The 20,517-nt window shown below is 47.9% G+C and overlaps 1 protein-coding gene across 3 annotated transcripts in view; it reads left to right on the forward strand.

The window, feature by feature from the left end:
- The window catches only part of LOC124723074 (SPRY domain-containing protein 3-like), a 197,383-nt gene that overhangs the window by 163,258 nt on the left and 13,608 nt on the right, over positions 1-20,517 (forward strand). The gene's annotated exons all lie outside the window — the stretch shown is intronic.

Consider the following 20,517-nt stretch of genomic DNA (forward strand, 5'->3'; position numbering starts at 1 on the left):
AAATGCCGGGATGGTTCCTTTGAAAGGGCACGGCCGATTTCCTTCCTCATCTTTCCCTCACCCGAGCTTGAGCTCCGTCTCTAATGACCTCGTTGTCGACGGGACGTTAAACACTAATCTCCTCCTCCTCACTGCAAGACTGACATCCTCTGCAAGTGTTCCAGTCACCTTCCGCACTGGTGAGGCTACATGGAAGCAACCATACCACTTCTGACTGTGTTGCATGGTGCTAGCTGGCCAGCTGGTGTTAGCCTTTCTGGTTTACAGCTCATGGCCAACCAGCTGGATGCCAGCCGAAACCATGCAGCAATCGCCTCTTGTGCCATATGCTGAGAGGGGCGTGGCTAACAACTAAAAATGGAGCATTGTCCCAATACACATGACAACTTCCTATGTGGATGGGGGAATCTGTTAGTTTGTGGTGCTTGCTATGTACCAGATTTAAGGTACCATATTTCGGTGTATGGCATTTTATACTCTGGAAAGTGGGCAAGCACTGAAGAACCTTTACTAAATCCCGCTACCAGTGGATTGGGTGGGCCACTGGTAGGAAAACACACCCCATCGAAAAAGCGACTTCATGCTACGAGTCCTCCAGTGCCTGGTGTTGCTAGAGATTTATCAGACTGTCGTAACAGAGCACATGCTGATAATCAGAATGTGTTTTTGATTATTAAACGGAAGGAGGGTAGCTTTGAGAGGGTTTCTCCCTTTTACATCCACAAGGGTCTTGAGGGAATTGCAGGAACACTGAAATCTGTGAAGCGACTGCGCAATGGGGCTCTGTTAGTTGAGACTTCTAGTTCCCGTCAAGTCGCTTCTCTTCAGAAAGCAACGTGTCTCGGAGAGTACACTATCGAGACCGAGCTCCACTCCACTTTGATTTGTAGTAAGGGTGTTGTGACATGTAGGGACTTGGTGGATATCCCCACAGACGAGTTAAAATCTGAGTGGGCTGACGAAGGTATTGTTGATGTGCAGCATATTATGAAACGAATTGATGGGGACCTTGTCAAATCCGACTCGTTTATTCTCACGTTCAGTTGCCCGAGGCTCCCAGAGCATGTTAAAGCGGGGTTCTTACGTTTGCCAGTACAGCCATATTTCCCTAACCCAATGCGCTGTTTTAAATGTCAGCGCTTTGGGCATACTACGTTGGGGTGCAATGGGATAGCCACTTGTGGTAAATGTGGTCAGCCTGCCCATGAAGGAGCCGATTGTTCATCGCCTGTGAAGTGCGTGAATTGTTCTGGCAGTCACCCTGTCTGGAGCCGGGTCTGCCCCATCTATCTCGAAGAACGGAAGATACAGGAGATTAAAACATCTAAGCGCATCCTCTATGGTGAGGCCAAGAAGCTCTTTAAGGCCATGCAACCTCCTGTGTCTTCAACATCTTTCGCTTCCGCTCTGAAAAAACCAGTACAAATGGCCACTGTTGCTATGCAAACGGAGGTGGCTAGTGTTAGCACTAATACCTGCATTTGCCAGTGCACTTGTGCTGCTGCAGTTGTTTTGCAACCTGCAGCTCTCCCCGCAACGTCGGACAAGGCCGTGGTTGCTGACATTGGGGTACTTCCTGCCTCTCCCCATATGGCACCTTCTGCCCAGGCGAGTACAGCTCCAGCTGTTGACAAGGCTCTGCATTCAAAGCCCCCCAAGACAAAGACGCCGAAGGTGAAGGTTTTGCCACCTCAGGAGACTAGTCAGGGTCAGTCCGATGACGAGGCCATCATACTGTCTGACATCTCCCGTGGGTCATCATCGGAGCTGATGGACATTGATGTCGACCGGGGGCGATCTTCTCGCCCCAAGAATAAATCTCCAGCAAGTACGGGCTCTCCTCCAAAGCACAGGGGCAGGGTGAAAGTTCAGCCACCCTGATTACTGGCTCCCATATTACAGTGGAACCTGAATGGGTTCAGGACGCATATGGCCGAATTACAACCCCTTGTACGAGAGTGCCCTTTGTGCTTATGTCTCCAAGAGACACATTTTCGGGCCACTGATGCTCCTTCTTTACGGGGCTATACCGTCTATCGAAAAGATGATCTGACGGGGAAAGGGCAAAGGGTGGTGTTGCGGTTTTTGTCTATGACATGCACCCGTGATCTGAGCTCCCTCTCGTTACAGACTTGCAAGCAGTTGCAGTTGACCTTCTTGTGGGTCGGAGGCTCACAGTCTGCTCAGTTTACTTACCACCTCAGGATGCGATAGACTCTGCGGCTCTCACAGACCTTATTAGCCAACTCCCCCACCCATTTCTTCTTCTGGGGGACTTCAATGCTCATAATGTCTTATGGGGCTCTCCGACTACTTCCCCCAGGGGTCGCATTCTGGAAAGCCTCATGATGTCTGAACCCCCCTGCGGGTTCGGGGGTAAGAATAGGCTCGCGGTATTCCTGCCTGTCGTAAGAGGCGACTAAAAGGAGTCTCAAATGTTTCGGCCTTCTGTGATGGTCCCCTCTTGGGTTTGACCTCCTTTTTTCCAAATTTCCGTTGTTAGTGCGTGCCATTTGGGGAAGGACGCCTTATGTGGTGTTTTTCTATTGGTCCATCATGCACCACCATCTTGCATGTTACCTATTGTCGTGTGGGGGGGATTACACCCAACATCTTCTGGGTTGTCTCCTTCTCGTCTTGTGCGCAATCCTCTTCTTAGCGCCCACGACAACTGTGGACCCTTTCAACACCTAAAATCCAGCACGGTAGCCAGTCCGTTGTGGTGGGGTCGTCATGTACCCTCTTGGTGGTAGCCCCCTGACCACGCAGGGATCGCACTACAGATGCCAGAGCTGTTTCCTCCCCATGCATGCCAGGGAGTATGTGCCCATCTTGTCTGGGGCACGGGGACTCCGGGCAACGGGATATCGGCCAGGTACCTATTGCTTTGGCTGGGTGGCGCCCTTGGGGAGAGCCCTCGTTCGGAGTAGGTGGCATCTGGGCGGACATGGCGCAATGAAGCGCAATAAATCACACCAAGCTGGTGGTCGCACGGCCACCAGCGTCTCTAAGCGAGGCAGAGTTGAGTTTGATGCTGCGCAATATGACCCTCAGTCGTTCCCCTCGTTGGCTGCGCCATGGAAGGGACGCCGATCTAGTGCCAAGCGGGAGCCTTACGTACCGCAATACCTTGTCTGCAGCAGGACTGATGGTGACTCCTTTCTTACGACGAAGCCTCTGTTTTTTGTGGAACACCTGGAGGATAAGTTTGGGGAAGTGGCGGGGTTGTCTAAAATGAGGAATGGGTCCACCCTTCTCAAGACGTCCTCCCCAGCCCAGTCACGAGCGTTGCTCTTGTGTGATAAGCTGGGTGACGTCCCTGTTACCGTCACTCCCCACAGTAGCTTAAATATGGTCCAGGGGATTATTTACCATCGTGACCTCTTGTTACAATCCGATGACGAGCTGAGAGCCGACTTGGAGCGACGTGGTGTACATTTTGTCCGTCGTGTACATAGAGGACCCATAACAGGGTGGCCACCGGTCCCTTTCTCTTGGCCTTCGAGGGTGATGTCTTGCCCAAGAAGGTCAAGGTAATGGTTTACCGTTGTGACGTCAAGCCATACGTCCCTCCCCCGATGCGTTGTTCCCAGTGCTGGAAGTTTGGGCATATGTCCTCCCGTTGCCTATCCAGGGCTACATGTCGAGATTGCGGATGCCCCTCTCATCCCGATTCTCCATGTGCGCCTCCACCTGTATGTGTCAACTGTGGGGAACACCACTCTCCATGCTCGCCGGATTGCCCCGTTCTTCATAAGGAGCAGAAGATAATGGAATTTAAGACCCTGGACCGGCTTACTTATCGAGAGGCAAAACTGAAATATGAAAGGTTGTATCCTGCTTCCATTCGAACATCTTATGCTGCAGCCACGTTATCGTCGCCCACGCGAGCGACGGTTGTCGCCTCATCTGTGCCGCCTTCAGTGGGCCCTCGGGGCCGTGCATCTCTGTCTGCCCCCTTCGTGTCTGGGGGCAAGCCTTCCTCTGTTGCCCCCTTAGCAGTTGGGGGCAAACCCTCTTCTGTCGCTCCCCCCTCGCTTACTTCGGGAGTGACGTCTCCTCCAAAACCGGGGGGCTCGATCCCTCCCCCTCCTTCTCCACCGGTGTTGCCTCTGCCGGTTCCTCTCTCGCGGAAGGGGTCCCTCGGGGCTCTCCCTTCCTCCGTTTCTTCTCCTACCCAGCCGGATGTCAGCCAGTGGCTGAAGGTTCCGCCACCTGCTGGTCGTAGGGCTTCTGCGTCGTCGTCAGCCTCCGACGCTCCTTCAGAGAAGCTCTCCCAGCCCTCTCACCCTAAGGGCCGATGTGAGAAAAAGGAACGGAATGTGTCCAAGAAGAAGGACGTACCGACGGTTTCAGTACCGCCTGCTGTACATAGTCCTGGCTCCGGGGATGAGGTGGAGATCCTCGCCTCTGCCGCGGATCTCGCCCTCACGGAACCCTCGGGGGCCGTTCCTATGGACACAGCTGCCTCTCCCCCGGTGGCGGCAGTTGGCTCTGAGGCGCCGTCTGCCTCTTAGTCGCCTTCACGCCCTCTCAGTCCCTTCCTGCTTCCATTCTCCAGTGGAACTGCGGCGGTTATTTCCGTCCCCTGCCTGAGCTCCGGATGCTTCTGAGTGTTTCCCCTGTTCACTGCATTGCTATGCAGGAAACTTGGTTTCCAGCAATGCGGATCCCCGCCCTTCGCAGTTATCGGGGATACTGTAAGAACCGCGCTGCCTGTCAACGAGCGTCAGGTGGGGTTTGCCTCTTTGTTCACCACTCTGTCTGTAGCTCGCCAGTACCCCTTCTGACGCCTTTAGAGGCAGTCGCTGCCAGGGTTGAGCTCTCACCGGCTATTACTGTTAGCTCTGCTTACATTCCTCCGGATGGGGAGCTCCCCCGACATGTCTTGGCTGCGCTGCTGGCACAGCTCCCACCACCATTGCTGCTTCTGGGCGATTTCAGTGCCTACAACCCTCTATGGGGTGGGACTGTCTCCGATGACCGCGGTCGGCCCGTGGAGCATGTGTTGGCTCAGTTCGACCTTAGCCTCTTGAATACCGGTGCTCCCACGCATTTCAGTGTGGCCCATGGCTCGTTCTCGGCCATCGATCTCTCTCTTTGCAGCCCCGGACTTGTCCCATCCCTCCACTGGAGAGTGCATCCTGACCTGTGTGGTAGTGACCATTTTCCCATCTATTTGTCACTGCCCCAGTGTCATTCTTCTGGGCGCCTGCCCCGCTGGGCTCTCAACAGGGCTGACTGGCCGGCTTTTACTTCTGCTGCAACCATTGAGTCTCCCCCACAGGGTGACATTGACGAGGTGGTCCGTGTCTTAACCACGTCAATCATTTCGGTGGCCGAGGCTGCCATCCCCCGCTCTTCTGGACTCCCTCGGAGGAAGGCTGTACCCTGGTGGTCGCCGGAGATTGCTGAGGCTATTTACGACCGTAGGCGGGCTCTCCAGCGACATAGGCGGCACCCGTCTCTAGAGACCCTCATCGCCTTTAAGAGGCTCCGTGCCTTGGCCCGTCGTCTTATTGCACGGTGTAAGCAGGAGTGCTGGGAGAGGTATGTCTCATCCTTGGGCTCCCGTGTCTCCCCCTCGCTCGTGTGGTCCCGGAACCATCGGATTTATGGATACCAGACCCCTATGGGTGTCCCTGGGATCTCCTTGGACAGCGCTGTCTGCACGGACGCTGCCGCCATTGCTGAACACCTTGCCGCGCACTTTGCTAAGAGCTCTGCGACTGCCACTTACCCCCCCCCGCCTTTCGCTCTTTAAAGGAGCGAGCCGCGCAGACGCAGTTCTCATTCCACACGCGTCATTCTGAAAAATACAATGCTCCTTTCAGCGAGAGGGAATTCCTCGCTGCCCTCGCCGATTGCCCTGATACAGCACCAGGACCGGACTGCATCCACGTGCAGATGCTGAAGCATCTCTCCAGGGACTGCCAGAGACACATCCTCACCATCTGTAACCGCATTTGGAGCGAGGGCGTGTTCCCGTCGCAATGGCGAGAGGGTGTTATTGTCCCCATCTTGAAGCCCGGCGCGGACCCACTGGCGCTGGACAGCTATCGTCCCATTACCCTCACCAACGTTTTGTACAAATTGCTTGAACGTATGGTGGGGCGGTGTTTGTGTTGGGTCCTTGAGTCGCGCGGTCTCCTCACTCCATCCCAGGGTGGCTTCCATCGGGGCCGGTCTGCAGCGGACAATTTGGTGCGGCTGGAATCTGCTATCCGTACGGCCTTTGCCCGACGTCAGCATCTCGTTGCTGTCTTTTTTGATCTGCGGAAGGCGTATGACACCACATGGAGGCATCACATCCTTGCTACGTTGCATGAGTGGGGTCTTCGTGGTCAGCTCCCGGTTTTTCTTCAAACCTTTTTATTGCGCCGCTCTTTCCGGGTGCAAGTGGGTGCCGCCTCTAGTTCATCTTATATACAGTAAAATGGGGTCCTGCAAGGCTTGGTGTTGAGCATCTCCTTATTTCTAGTGGCCATTAATGGTCTGGCAGCAGCCGTGGGGTCGTCGGTGTCTCCTTCTTTGTATGCCGACGACTTCTGCATCTCATTTAGCTCCACAACTACGGGAGTCGCCGAACGCAGGCTGCAAGTAGCCGTTCGCAAGGCAGCATCATGGACTCTGACTCAGGGTTTTCAGTTCTCTGCAGCCAAGACTCGAGTTATGCACTTCTGCAGGCGTCGGACGGTCCACCCTCATCCTGAACTTTACCTCGACGGCCTCCTGCTTGACGTGGTGGACACTTGCCGCTTCTTAGGACTCGTCTTTGATGTCCAGCTCACATGGGTTCCTCATATTACTCAGCTGAAGCAAAAGTGCTGGCGGCACCTCAACGCACTCCGCTGCCTGAGCCACACATCTTGGGATGCGGATCGCTGCACGCTGTTGCGATTATACAGAGCCCTTGTGCAGTCCAGGCTTGATTATGGGAGCCTGGCCTATGGGTCTGCATCACCCTCAGTGTTGAAGTTCTTAGACCCCATACACCACTGTGGGGTACGGCTTGCAACTGGTGCTTTTCGTACAAGCCCCGTGGATAGTCTACTGGTGGAGGCCGGGGTTCCCCTGCTGCGGATTCGCCGCCATCGACTGCTCGCCGACTATGCTGTCCACGTGCATTGCTCGCCGGGCCATCCCAATCGTCGCCTGCTTTTCCCTGCCATGGTCCTCCATCTGCCCGAACGGCGACCTCGGTCTGGGCTTTCCATAGCTGTCTGCGTCCAGTCCCTGCTGTCGGAACTGGGGTCATTCCCTCTTCTGCCTCCCTTCCGGGTCCGTGCACCTATGCCTCCCTGGTGTTTGCCCCGGCCGTCCGTCCGTCTGGACTTGGCACAGGGACCCAAGGACTCGGTTCCGCCTGTGGCCCTCCGTCGCCGTTTTCTAGCGCTCCTCGCCTCCTTTTTGGGCTGTGGGACTGTCTACACTGATGGTTCCCTGGTTGATGGTCGCACTGCCTACGCTTTTGCTCATGCTGCCCATGTTGAGCAGCGCTCCTTGCCGGCTGGCTGCGGTATTTTTACTGCAGAGCTGGTGGCCATCTTGCGCGCTCTTGAGCATATGCGTTTCTGCTCAGGTACGTCCATCGTCATCTGCAGTGACTCCCTGAGCAGCCTCCAGGCCATCGACCGCTGCTACACCTCTTCTCCTCTGGTGTCCTCTATTCAGGAGTCCGTTTCCGCCATTACCCGTTCTGGACGTTCGGTGGTCTTTGTTTGGACGCCAGGTCACGTTGGCATCCCGGGGAACGAACGTGTTGACAGGCTGGCCAAAGGGGCGATCGACGCCCCAGCTTTGGAGATCGGCCTCACGGCTCGCGATCAGCAGCTGGTGTTGTGCCGTCGGGTGCTTGGGATGTGGACTGCTGAGTGGCGTGGCATGACTTCCCCGAATAAACTGCGGGCTGTCAAGGAGATGACCGATGTGTGGCGCTCCTCCCTGCGGGCTTCTCGCAGGGACTCTTGTCATCCTGCGTCGGCTGCGCATCGGCCATACTTACCTGACGCACGGTCATCTTTTGCGTCAGGAGGATCCCCCCCTGTGTCGGTGTGGGTCCCGGCTGACGGTCGCCCACATTTTGCTTGAGTGTCCCCGACTGCGCACCCTCCGGCAGTCTTTTAATCTCCCGGGCACTGTGCCTTTGATTTTATGTGACAATGCCTCCATGGCTGAGGACGTTTTAAATTTTATCCGTGGTAGTCCTTTTTATGGTTCTATTTAGGGAGGTCCTGCACCTTTCCCTTTCTGTGTCTCTTGTCCTTGCGTCTCTCAATATTTGTTGCTGTTTTGGTGTGTTGACTCTTTCCCTTTTTTTTGTTCTCATGGTCAGTCAACAAGTCTCCGGCCTTCTTCTTTTCTTCTGTTTCTTTCTGTCTGGTGTTTATCTGTACTCTTCTTGTTTTTAGTGTTTGTTGCTGCATTTGTGTTCTTTTAGTGCCTGGGGGGGAGTCTCCTCCCCCCCTTTGGTTTTTACCTGCTCCGCCGATTTTAGGCTCGCCTGTTTTTGGAATGGGGGACTGATGACCTTCGCTGTTTAGTCCCCCTTAAACATCCCAACAACCACCACCACCTCATGATGTCTGAAGAACTGTGCATCCTCAACACTGGTGCTCCCACTCATTTCTGTACTGCTTCCGGGTCGTCATCGGCTATTGGCCTTTCCTTTTGCTCTCCAGCACTCGCGGATTCTGCTCTGTGGGAGGTTGCTGCTGACCTCCATTCTAGTGACCACTTCCCCCTTTGGATTCGCCTCCTGGATGAGGCTGTCGCATTACCAGTGCCGCCCCGGTGGCACCTCTGCAGAGCTGACTGGACACTTTTCAGCCAACTGGCTGTTTTGGAACACCGTGGGTAGACCATGTTACGGCCGTGATCTCCCATGCTGCTGAATTGTCAATCCCACGGTCATCCGGTCATCCCGAGAGGCGTCCTGTCCCTTGGTGGACTACTGAGTGCCGCTCAGCCATCCGAGCCCGCCGTGCAGCTCTGCGCCGCTTCAAGTGCCGTCCCTCAGCTGACAATCTTGCGGCCTTTCGGGTGGCAAGGGCCAAAGTGCGGCGAGTGATTAAAGAGAGCAAACGCCGGTCATGGCAGTCGTTCTTGAACTCCATCTCCCGCTCCACTAGTTCTACGAAAGTATGGGAAGCCGTCAGGAGGATATCCGGGAAACTCAGCCAACTACCTGTCATGGCATTGCTGCATCAAGGATGTCTCCTCACGGCGCCGAGAGACATTACCCAGACACTGGCCATGCATTTTGTGGAATCTACCGCCACTATTAACTGTGATCCATATTTCTGCCGCTACTGCACTGCCATCGAGAGGGGTCACTTGGACTTCCGGTCTCCAAATTCTGAACCCTACAACTGCCCCTTCACAATGTGGGAACTGGATTCGACACTGTCTGTGGCTCATGATACTGCGCCTGGTCATGATCAAATCCGGTACAGCATGCTGCAGCACTTGTTGCTGCCATCCAAGGAAGTTCTCCTGAATTGTTTTAATATGATATGGTTATCCGGCATGTACCCTGACTCGTGGAGGTAGGCGATTTTGATTCCCCTCCTCAAACCGGGGAAGGACCGAACGCATCCCAGTAGTTATTGAAGTATTGCTTTGACGAGCTGTGTTGGGAAGACGTTGGACCGCATGGTCAACCGTCGCCTGGTTTGGCTGCTCGAGACCAGGCAGCTCCTTAGCCCCTCTCAGTGTGGTTTTCGGAGATGTTGTTCCACTATAGACAACTTGACCCTGCTTGAGACGGCCATCCAGCAGGCCTTCCTACATAGCCAGCATTGTCTAGGTGTATTCTTTGACATTAATAAGGCGTATGACACTACTTGGCACCGCCTTATCCTCAATCAACTCCATGAGTGGGACTTTCGTGGCTGTCTCCCCATCTCCATTCGGTCCTTTCTTTCCCACCGCCTCTTTCGATATCGGGTTGGTAATGTGCTATCTGATTTGTACGTGCAGGAGAATGGTGTTCCTCAGGGAAGCGTTTTAAGTGTCACCCTCTTTGCCGTCGCCATTAACAGTATCACGTCCACTATCCGGAGTCCTGCCCAGTGCTCCTTGTTTGTGGACGATTTTGCTGTTTTCTGTTCTTCATCCAGTCTTGTCACTGCTAGTCGGCAGTTGCAGCTTACGATAAAGCGCTTAGAGGCATGGACTGCAAAGACGGGTTTTACCTTTTCTGCAGACAAATGTGTGTGTGTTCATTTTAATCGTTCTCGACGTCTTTTTACCTCCCCTGAATTGCGTCTGAGGGACACCGTTCTTCCTTTTAGAGACACTGTGAGGTTCCTGGGCCTCACTTTTAAATCCAAGTTGTCGTGGTTGCCTCACCTTAAAGACCTAAAGGTGTGGGCCCTGAAGGCACTGAATATTTTGAAGTGTCTGAGCCGTCGGTCCTGGGGAGCAGATCGGGCGCGTCTGCTGCAGTTTTATAGGGCTTTCATCCGATTGCGTCTTGACAATGTTTGCACCGTGTATGGGTCAGCAAGGCCTTCGTATCTAAAGATTCTTGACGCAGTACACCATGAGGGTATCCGGCTGGCCACTGGTGCCTTCCGTACCAGTCCCAGGCCTGTGTGCTGAGGCAGGAGAACCCCTGCTCGCCGTCCGGCGGGAACTCCTCATGGTGCGACAGGTGTGTCAATTCCGTGCCTGTCCTACCTCCCCTACCGTTGCCCGACCGCCTATGGAATGTCTCTTTTCCAGTCATCCCAGGGCAACGAGACCATTTGGGATTCGTGCCAAGCATTTGCTTGAGTCCCTTGGTGTGGAGCGTGTGGCCCCCCCAACGACAAGGTTTTACCCGCCTGCCTCCCTGGTTGCTCCAGAGGCCCAGCGTCCTTTTAGACTTGTCGGAGTACCGGAAGAGTTGCACTCCTGCGTTTGTTTTTGCCTCCTTATTTTCCGATATTTTACACCAGCATCCCGACCATGTACCAGTATTTACGGATGGCTCTAAACAGGGGGACTCTGTTGGTTGTGCTGTTGTTTTCCCTGATCGAGTTGTCAAGTTACGGCTTCCTGCAACGTTTACCATCTTTGATGCCGAATTGTTTGCGATCTTGCGGGCATTGGAGCAGATGAGATGTGTTCCCAGTCTTAAGTTCCTCATCTGCTCTGACTCCCTGAGTGCCCTTTAGACCATGCAACACTTGTACCCAGCAGATACGGTCGTCCAGAACATCCATGATGCCCTACTCCACCTGCAACGGCAAGGGAAGGAGGTTTCTTTCTGCTGGGTGCCAGGGCACGTGGGTATTAGGGGAAACGAACTGGCGGATGTGGCTGCCAAAGATGCATGTTCCCTCCCTCACATTGTTGAATGTACCGTCCCCCTCCATGCTGTTACCTCCCTCCTGCGTTTTCGTGTTATGTGTCAATGGGAAGAGGAGTGGCTGGCAGTCAGTGACAATAAGCTGTGTCTGGTCAAGGCCACCACGCGGCCATGGCGCACATCCTACCAGTCGTGCAGGCGGGATGAGGTTCTCCTCACTCGCCTCCGCATCGGGCACAGTCCCTTAACACATGGTTTTTTACTCCGGCGGGAGGACCCCACAATCTGCAGTGCTTGTGGCGTCCAGACTACTGTCCGCCACATTTTACTTGACTGTCTTTTATTCTCTGACCAGAGGGCGGTGGTTTCTTTGCCACCGGATTTGCCCTCTATTTTGCAAGACGACGCAACGACTGTGGTTAAGGTCTTACGGTTTTGTGTCCTGTCCAATTTGTTGCCTCGGATTTTAGGGAGAGGGTTTTAATGTGCTGCTGGGTGACTGGCTCACCCAGGTTTTTGGTAAGAGGTCCACCAGTCACGAATACCCCCTTGTTTCCCTTCGGTTTCTGTCCTCCTTTCCTTGTGTTTCCTTTCCTTTTTTGGAACTGCGTCAGGTCTGTGTCTTTTAGCCGTTCTCCTTGTTCACTGTCCGTCTTAGTCCCTTCACTGCATGTGTTCCTGTTTTTATGCGTTTGGGCGCTGATGACCACACTGTTTAGCGCCCGTAAACCTCAAACACACACACATAGGATTGGTGGTGGAACTAGAGATACATTTTCTGAGACTGTGCATGCTGTCGTCATATGCTGAGAAATCGCATCACAAGGAAATTGTTGCTTTTTGCAAAGACTTGCAGATGACAGCATAGACTGATATGTAGTGCTTGTAAAGAGGCAAAAACACCATACATTGTTTTATTACACTGTTGTTGAGTGATCTCTGTAACCAGTCACAACAACCAAATTTCTGAGATTATCAACCTGCAGAGATGTACCATTAAACAATATCCAGTAACAAAAACCGTAATTGTCTAACCCCCCTTTAAGAAATTCCCCCTATTAAACAATATTTCCTTCTGTCCCACAACAAACAGCCATAAGAACAATGTTCTTGAAATTTGTTTTTCATGAACCACACTTTAGCGAAAAGATTACTTTTATGCAATAAATATGAAACAATTTACAAATCAAAGCTATTTTTTGCAAACTTCCTAACATCTCTTTAAGGTTTTTGTGTTCAAACAGGTTACACTAAACTTGAATAGAATGATGTATCAGTGGACTTGATAAAGTCATACAATCACATTTAGCAGCTACCGCATCATCAGGATGTACAATATGCACATTTGTTACATCTGTATATCGTCTATGCTTCTGAATTTGGGGATCAGTTTGTATAACGTACATGACACCTTGAGTAAACGTTCCAAATTTGTCATGATTTTTTTACATGGTCAGAAGGTAAAAGGATATATAAAATAGCCACTCAACTTTGTGTGCAGTGACAGTCGTATGATGTGAAGACACAGACATTATCTTGAAATGTAATCGTGTGAACACAACACACTGTGTTAATGGTTTTCATTATAAAGTGGTTGGCAAAACGTGCAGCTAGAAACAACGGCTTGGTTTTGACATATTTGTCACATGCTATGCATTTGAGGAAATAATTATAATTCAAGTATGTTTTCATTAAATTATGATGAACTGTGTGTAATTCTTGCTGTGTGTGAACTGCAGAATCATTCTGGGAAGTTCACTTTATTGAAAAAAAGCATTACTTCTTAGTCCACAGTAGTATAATATAACATTTTTTTTGGACTTCCCAACATTTGTAAGAAATGAAGTGTTGTTACTGCAAATTTAAACAAGTTTCGACATTGTAATGATGCAATGGCTCACACAGTAACCACAACATTTAACTCGTTGTTGTGTAATAAAAATGCTTTAGACAATAGTAAATATTTCCCAAAATGTTTTGCGCATAACATAAATTGAACAAAAACCATGATTGACACTGGCAAATGTTTTATGGTAAAAAAGAAACTGTAATCACATTCTGTTGTTCAGCAAAGTATAGAATTATGTGCTAGAGATATTTTTATGTCAGTAAACAAAGAAAACATATTAGTCAACACAGTAGAGAAGTAGAGTTGCACGTCGTGACCCTTGACGAGCCACTTGGGTCCAACCGATCGCTGTTCTGTCCTCTGCCACGGGGTCATTGGATACAGTATGGAGAGGCGTGTGGTCAGTACACCACTCTCCAGGTCATTGTCAGGTTTCTTGACATTGGAACTTCTACTAGTCGGTTGAGTAACTCCTCAGTTAGCATCAGGAGGCTGAGGCACCCCATACCAGTCCTCCCACCAAGGAAGAATCCCTACAAGTACTGGGAATTGAACCCAGATCCCCAACATGACAATCAGCTGCACTGACCGCTCAACTTTGGAGGCAGACTATTATTCAACACAAGTGGACTGTTATTCACAATGTTGCAGTCATAATGTTAAAATGTTGAGCTCTACATCTTTACAAAGAAATACAATTTGACACCATCTTCTTTGTGCAGTATATTAAAAAGCCTTTCTAAGTACAGAAGCTGAAGGTTTGTCTGCACTAAAAATAAAAAAGTATTCATGCATCATCATTCAGAGATTATATCCAAGGAAAATGGTTCTATGAAATAAGAACTGTAGACTGGTGGGAATGCATTGCGAGAGAAGGCAAGAGAAATTGTGCTGCAAATTGGAATTGAAGATTGGGTGCATCAAATTTCTGACTTGATCAATTCCAAAAACATGATAAATTTAAGTGGAGGAAATGAGGCTAATGTTTTGTGATTGGTAATGTTATGTTTTTCCTCCTACCATAACATACAAGTCACCTGCACCTCTGGACCTGGACATAATTCGATCTGTTAAAGCAAAATAAAAAATGGCTGTTGTGCAGGGTGAATTTAGTTCCTTGAGAGAAAGACAGTAATGAAGATGAATATTTTGTGATGATTAAACTGTTACTCTGCAGGCAGCATTCATATATTTTGCAGATTCTGTCTTTGGTACCACATCATCTCCAGCTGAAGCCATTTTCCATAAGGGGGAAAGGAAAATCATTGCAGGTGTTTTTCCAATTGAGACATTTCAGTACTGTTTCTCATTACCCTTCATACCCTAGATGGATGTAAGTTAGATTTCCGATTCTCTTGTGAAGGATCATGTTAAAATAAATTGTGGCAGCAGTGGAGACAGCAAGGAAAATGATAGAAAGATGGATTTACCTGCAAGAAGTTTTTCTGTAGCTGTGCAAGGACTTGACACCATAAGGAGTTATTCTTCATCAGTTCAGTCATTTCATGCAGTATAAACCAGCTGGAGTGACAGTGTCTGTCAGTACATTATATTTGAAGAAGGAAGCAAAGTGGTTTTACGTGTACTGTAACTTAAGCAAAAACCCAACAGGTTCATCCAAAGCAGCACATAAAACTCTTAATGAATGAATACTTATATAATTGAAAACATTGAAATTACTGTCTGTCATCTCTTTGGTGTAAGGAAGAAAACTGCTATTTAAAGAAAAAAGAACTTAGTCCCCAGAGGTTTGTTAAAAAGGGGTTTTACTGTAATATAATTGTTGAGGCAGGAGATACCAGATTAATATTCCACAAAAGAGGTCGCTTATAAACAGTTCCAGTGAATTTAGGTATCATTAATCTATGTAAGATTGTTACAACAATCTTAAAAATAAATAAATGAAAGAGGGAAAACCTGTCCAGAAATGCACAAGTTTAGTGCTGCAAAGTGCTGAAGTTTTGAGAACAACATCAAAGCTTATTCAGATTGTGTTTGGTATCCTAGTTAGTTTTCCAACCAATTAGCCATCATTGTATAGTGGATTCATATGACTATTGAATACTTAGTCTGTTGAGCAGAACAAAAACTGGTAGTTTTTAAAGATATGTCTGGAAGTTTGTGTCTTGGGGACTGTGGGGTTTCAAAGTTAGAGAACAGTTTAGATATGATGACAGTTCAGTGTTCCACAATTTCTGAAGAAATTGGATGAGAGTGTCATACTGTGCAGTAGTTACAAAGGGGTTCAAAATTTTGACCTCCAATTTGGTTGCAGAGTATACATCAGCAGTGAAAAGTCTGACTCACATGGTGAAATAAGTGTGGCTGTGCATTGAGTATTTCAGTTGTGGTACAGATTTGTGTGATGAGGTCCTGCATTGTTGGTACAGGATTAGTATACACTACCATTTTCATAATACCCAAAGTGAATAGTCGAGTGGCTATAATCTGGTGATAGGTGTTGCCATGAGACATGTCTCCCTCTACCAATTCACAGATTTGAGTGTATGGCACCTGTATGGTGCTATGCATTGGAATCAAAATGGCTGGCGCTCCATCGTTTTGCAACCACATTAATTGATGAAAATGTAGTGACACCTCAATGAATAGGATCAGAAGAACATCTAAGAGGAAATGAGATAGATTTGTCCTAGTAATATGGGAGACATTAGATATGACCCAGTTATCTGATCACAAGTTATCCCAGCCCGTAGATTCACAATTAACCTGTGTTAGTTATTTCTAACCATCTGTACATGTGAATTTTCAAGTGTCCAAATATGTTTGCTGTACAGACTCACAAAGCTGTCTTCAGTGAATGTGCATTAATTGGTAAATATCACCCAAGTGGGAAAATATGGCAGATGTGTGTAGCACTGTAAAGGCTATTGCACAGACTGTATCAGTCACAGGGTCTTCTCCACTACTGCTGCCTGGACTTTCTACAGTTGGTATGGATAACTCTTGCTCACAGGCAACTCTCCACATTGTCGTGTGATGCACCAATGTTCTGCAACTTGGGGAGTGCTGGTGGGCATTTTATCTTCAGTTTTCACAACATCCTATTTAAAGACAACCGCTCAGATCAAGGGTGGACAGACTGCATTTGTATTAAAACCTAATAATGGACCAAAATAGAGAATAAGTTATGGAGTGTTTAGGTCTACCGCATATCCCATAAATTCCTCAGTACTACACAATACTACTGTTCCTAAAGAAAAAGTATTAATCACAGAAAAAACACTTTTTTGGAGTACGCAGTATAATTTTGGAAAATCTGTTGTCAGGAAATACAATACCTACTTAAAACTGTTTGGTCCATCATAATCTTACTGTCATAATCAAATGATACAAATTATTTGTATCAGGAAACCTTTCCACATACAGTTGCGCAACATCCCACAACTGCCGCTAGAGTGCGTCGCGATACCGTATACCACACTGGGGCCCACGTACCATATGCACAAGTCGCACCGTTCCTGAGCGTTCAGCAGCACGTTGAACTTGGCACGCTCAATGTTAACGTAACTTGGCACGCTCAATGTTAACGTTCGGCAGCAAGGTCAGTGTGCCGACGGCTTAAGGGGCAGTCAGATCAGCCAATGATGCTGGCCAATGTGTGTCTCCAGTTCTGGAAATGTATCAATGAGGAAAATGAAGCTGCAAGACATTCATAGACCAGTGGGCCTTTATAAACTGAGGTAATCCTCATGTGACTGCTTTGTGAACGTTTGACCGTGTTGTGTTACATGGCTTTGTTTGGCATCATCAGTCTGCCATTGGCATCAGTTTCACCATTTGCAAGCAGCACATCGGTCATTTAGTTACTGGTTTATTGTTGTGTGTTGGCATCTTGAATAGTAGGATTTGTGTCATGTAGATGCCATTGCTGTTGTGCATGTGTAAAATAAGTATGCTTGCGCTGCATTGAGGAAGGACATTTATTTTTAATTATGGCCTTATGGAGATCACGTTGTTGACCATTCACTGTTGAGGCTTATTTGAAAAACAACTTATCTCCTCTCACATTTCAGTGACTCTTTCATCACCATTTTGAGTTGAAGCAACATGGAAATATCCCAGATCAATGGACGATTGTACAGTGGGTGCAACAGTTCAGGACTCTCGTTCAAGGAAAGGAAGTCCATGGCAGTGAAGGACACAATGGACTGTGGCTTAGTTGGAGGAAGCACATCAAGCATTCAACCAAAATCCTCACTGTTCTGCTACCAGACAAGCCTTGGCACTAACAGTGACAGATTGTTTTTCGTGTAGCATCATCTGTGATAACCTGCACTTTCACTTCCAGGTTGTACAGAAACTAAACAAACAAGATAAGTTGCCTGACAAACCTTCTCCTTGTGCTTCCTGGAAATTTCAGCAGCCAACCAGCAGATGTGAAACCAAATACTGATGTTGGATGAGTCCTGTTTTCATGTAGACAGTGGCCTTTATAAACTGAGGTAATCCTCATGTGACTGCTTTGTGAACGTTTGACCGTGTTGTGTTACATGGCTTTGTTTGGCATCATCGGTCCTTTTTTAAATGATGTCCTCCTTCCAAGGCTGAATGACAACATACAGTTCCAGCAGGATGTGGCAACAGCTAATACAGCCCACTGGTCTATGAATGTCTTGCAGCTTCATTTTCCTCATTGATACATTTCCAGAACTGGAGACACACATTGGCCAGCATCATTGCCTGATCTGACTGCCCCTTAAGCCGTCGGCACACTGACCTTGCTGCCGAACGTTAACGTTGAGCGTGCCAAGTTCAACGTGCTGCTGAACGCTCAGGAACGGTGCGACTTGTGCATATGGTACGTGGGCCCCAGCGTGGTATACGGTATCGCGACGCACTCTAGCGGCAGTTGTGGGATGTTTCCAGTTCGTAAATCACACTGTTTACTTAACGGGCGCGCGTAAAATTCCCACGTTAGCTCTATTAAAACGCATATTTTCTGCATCATCCACGAAAAGGAAAGTACCATGTCCAATAAATAAGGACACAGGCTTATAAAAGTTCCATTACAAACAGTGCGGTACTAATTTGGTTCTTGGTTATTTCATTATTCCCACATTTTAGTAAAACCCCAAAGTCAGTCTTACATGAGGACTGGTCCTACCCCCCAGTTGCAGAATCTTTGCAACATGTGAATTACGAAGCGTAAAAGAAAAACGAGCAAAATATCTTTATACAAGTAGCACAAGCTGCCCTATAGATTAAGCCAATCGAACAAAGTCACTCCTCAAAAAAATGGTTTACATAACATCAAATATTATAATATATTCTTCTGTTAAACTAATAATAAAGTATCAGAACCCAATTAAAACACTAACATTAATTAAAAAAATATAGAAGTGTCGAGACGCGAACCGCCGCCCCAATTAACACCTCAGCACAGGACACTGACGCTACTCATTGGGCTACATGAACAACATACAAAGGACCTCCCATTATTTTATGCTAACCATTGCTAAAAACCTTAATCGTAGATATGTTACTAACTGAAATTTAATTATAGGAAGTTGTACCAAGAACAATGCGTTTTGGGTGGATCTTCAGTGCGTCGCTGCCTTCAAATAGCCTACTCTCATAATACGCAAATTACAATACTTATTTTGCCACGAATATGATGTTTGTCATTATTTTATTGGAACGAATCACACAGTTAACAACGGGTTTTGCTGTGATTCTCAATTTGCTGGTGCCCATAAACGGCATATATACATATAGGCTTGAAATGAATGCCAATATGGTGCCTCACAACTCTGTACTGAAGGAAGACGGTGTGCGTGTGATGTAGGTGGCGTTGTGCCATCTCATTGGTCAATGCTCAGACACGCGCTCAGCATATCTGACATGTCAGATATTGCTCTGCACGTTCGCAAAGACTCCCGAATGTGCTATTCCACGCTATGACATCAGAAACTAGGCACGCTCAACGCTCAGCGTTTGGATGCTCGGTCCATGTGCCGACGGCTTTACTACTCCTGGGGATACTTGAAGAGTCAAGGGTGTGCTACATGTCTTCATATGGAGGCTGAACTTAAGGAAAGTATACAAACAGCTGTCGAGGAGATCTCATTGAACGTACTGAATCACATGACAGAAGCTTTCATTCACCACCCGCAGGATTGCATGGAACTTGATGATGACTAATCTGTATTGTGTGATATTCAAAACCAAGTAAGGGTGTACGTGATATGTAATGACACACATTTTTCTTTATTTTCAGTGTGTTTCATGTCAGTTTGTTTTGAAGTTATGTCCTTTTTATACTCCACTATTTATTGTGCTGGAAACTACTACAAACCTTTTATGGTGTGGCACAGGAAGTCCATCCTCAACCTGCAGACTCTGACATGGAAGTCTGAGTAATTTGTTAATGACCATCTTTCCTTTGTTTGACCATAGATGCATTTTCACTGAATTCATTCCTTTGGAACTGGTGAAGGCTTAGCACCCCCAGTAATTGTCCCAAACTCTACTAGATTAACCATGTTAGTACATTTAGTATACTATTTTGACTGCATCTTTAATGAGACTAGCTCGAGATGGTTGAAACAAGTTGGTTTTGTTTTTCTTCACGCCATACTGCTTATGTAGGTATTAGCAGCAGTAGAATTTTCTGGCTGATCATGTCTTGTGTTATATCACTGTTCATTTAATCTGTCTTCAAACATCTGACATATGAGCTCAGTACACAATTTTCTACACCACCATGAAGTCTCATAAACTTTTTGGCTCCTTAGGTGAAGATTATTCTTTATGGAACCTAGTAATGTTTATACTTTTACTATGGGGCAAAATATATATTTGATCTAGTGTGCCTTGAAAAGCATGCCAATTTAGAAAAATTAACTGCAAACGGACACATACAGAGTTGTATGGATAACTACCAACTGCAGTTATACATCTTAATGCAGCGGTGTACAAACACTTATTAGATTTAAGGACACATACAATGTCAGTTATGTAAAACTTGTAAAACTTGTATTTTACAATATTGTCATGAGAGAGGGTGTAGGTGAGAGCGTGAAAGAAAAATGGAGAAGATATTAAAGGAATCATGAAGCAAGAGGCAAGGAATTCTTGTAACAAATCTACACAAGAGTGGGTAGGACAGAATGTAGAATGTATGTTAAAGAATGGTTTCCATGTGTCTAGTAATTTTGACCAACTGGGCATCAGGCACTAAACTTCCTTAGTACAGTTAAAATTTTTCCAAAGCATTATGTAGCGTTTCTGTTTAATTACAGTATTTGTTGTCTGCATTACCATAGCCAAAACCTGTAAATATTTCTTATGACTAAAAGGTTGAGCAGAATTTAACATGCAGTAAACATCTGGAGAGCGATCATATGCTCTA

The sequence above is a fragment of the Schistocerca piceifrons genome, chromosome X, assembly GCF_021461385.2.
Source record: "Schistocerca piceifrons isolate TAMUIC-IGC-003096 chromosome X, iqSchPice1.1, whole genome shotgun sequence".
Lineage (NCBI taxonomy): Eukaryota > Metazoa > Arthropoda > Insecta > Orthoptera > Acrididae > Schistocerca > Schistocerca piceifrons.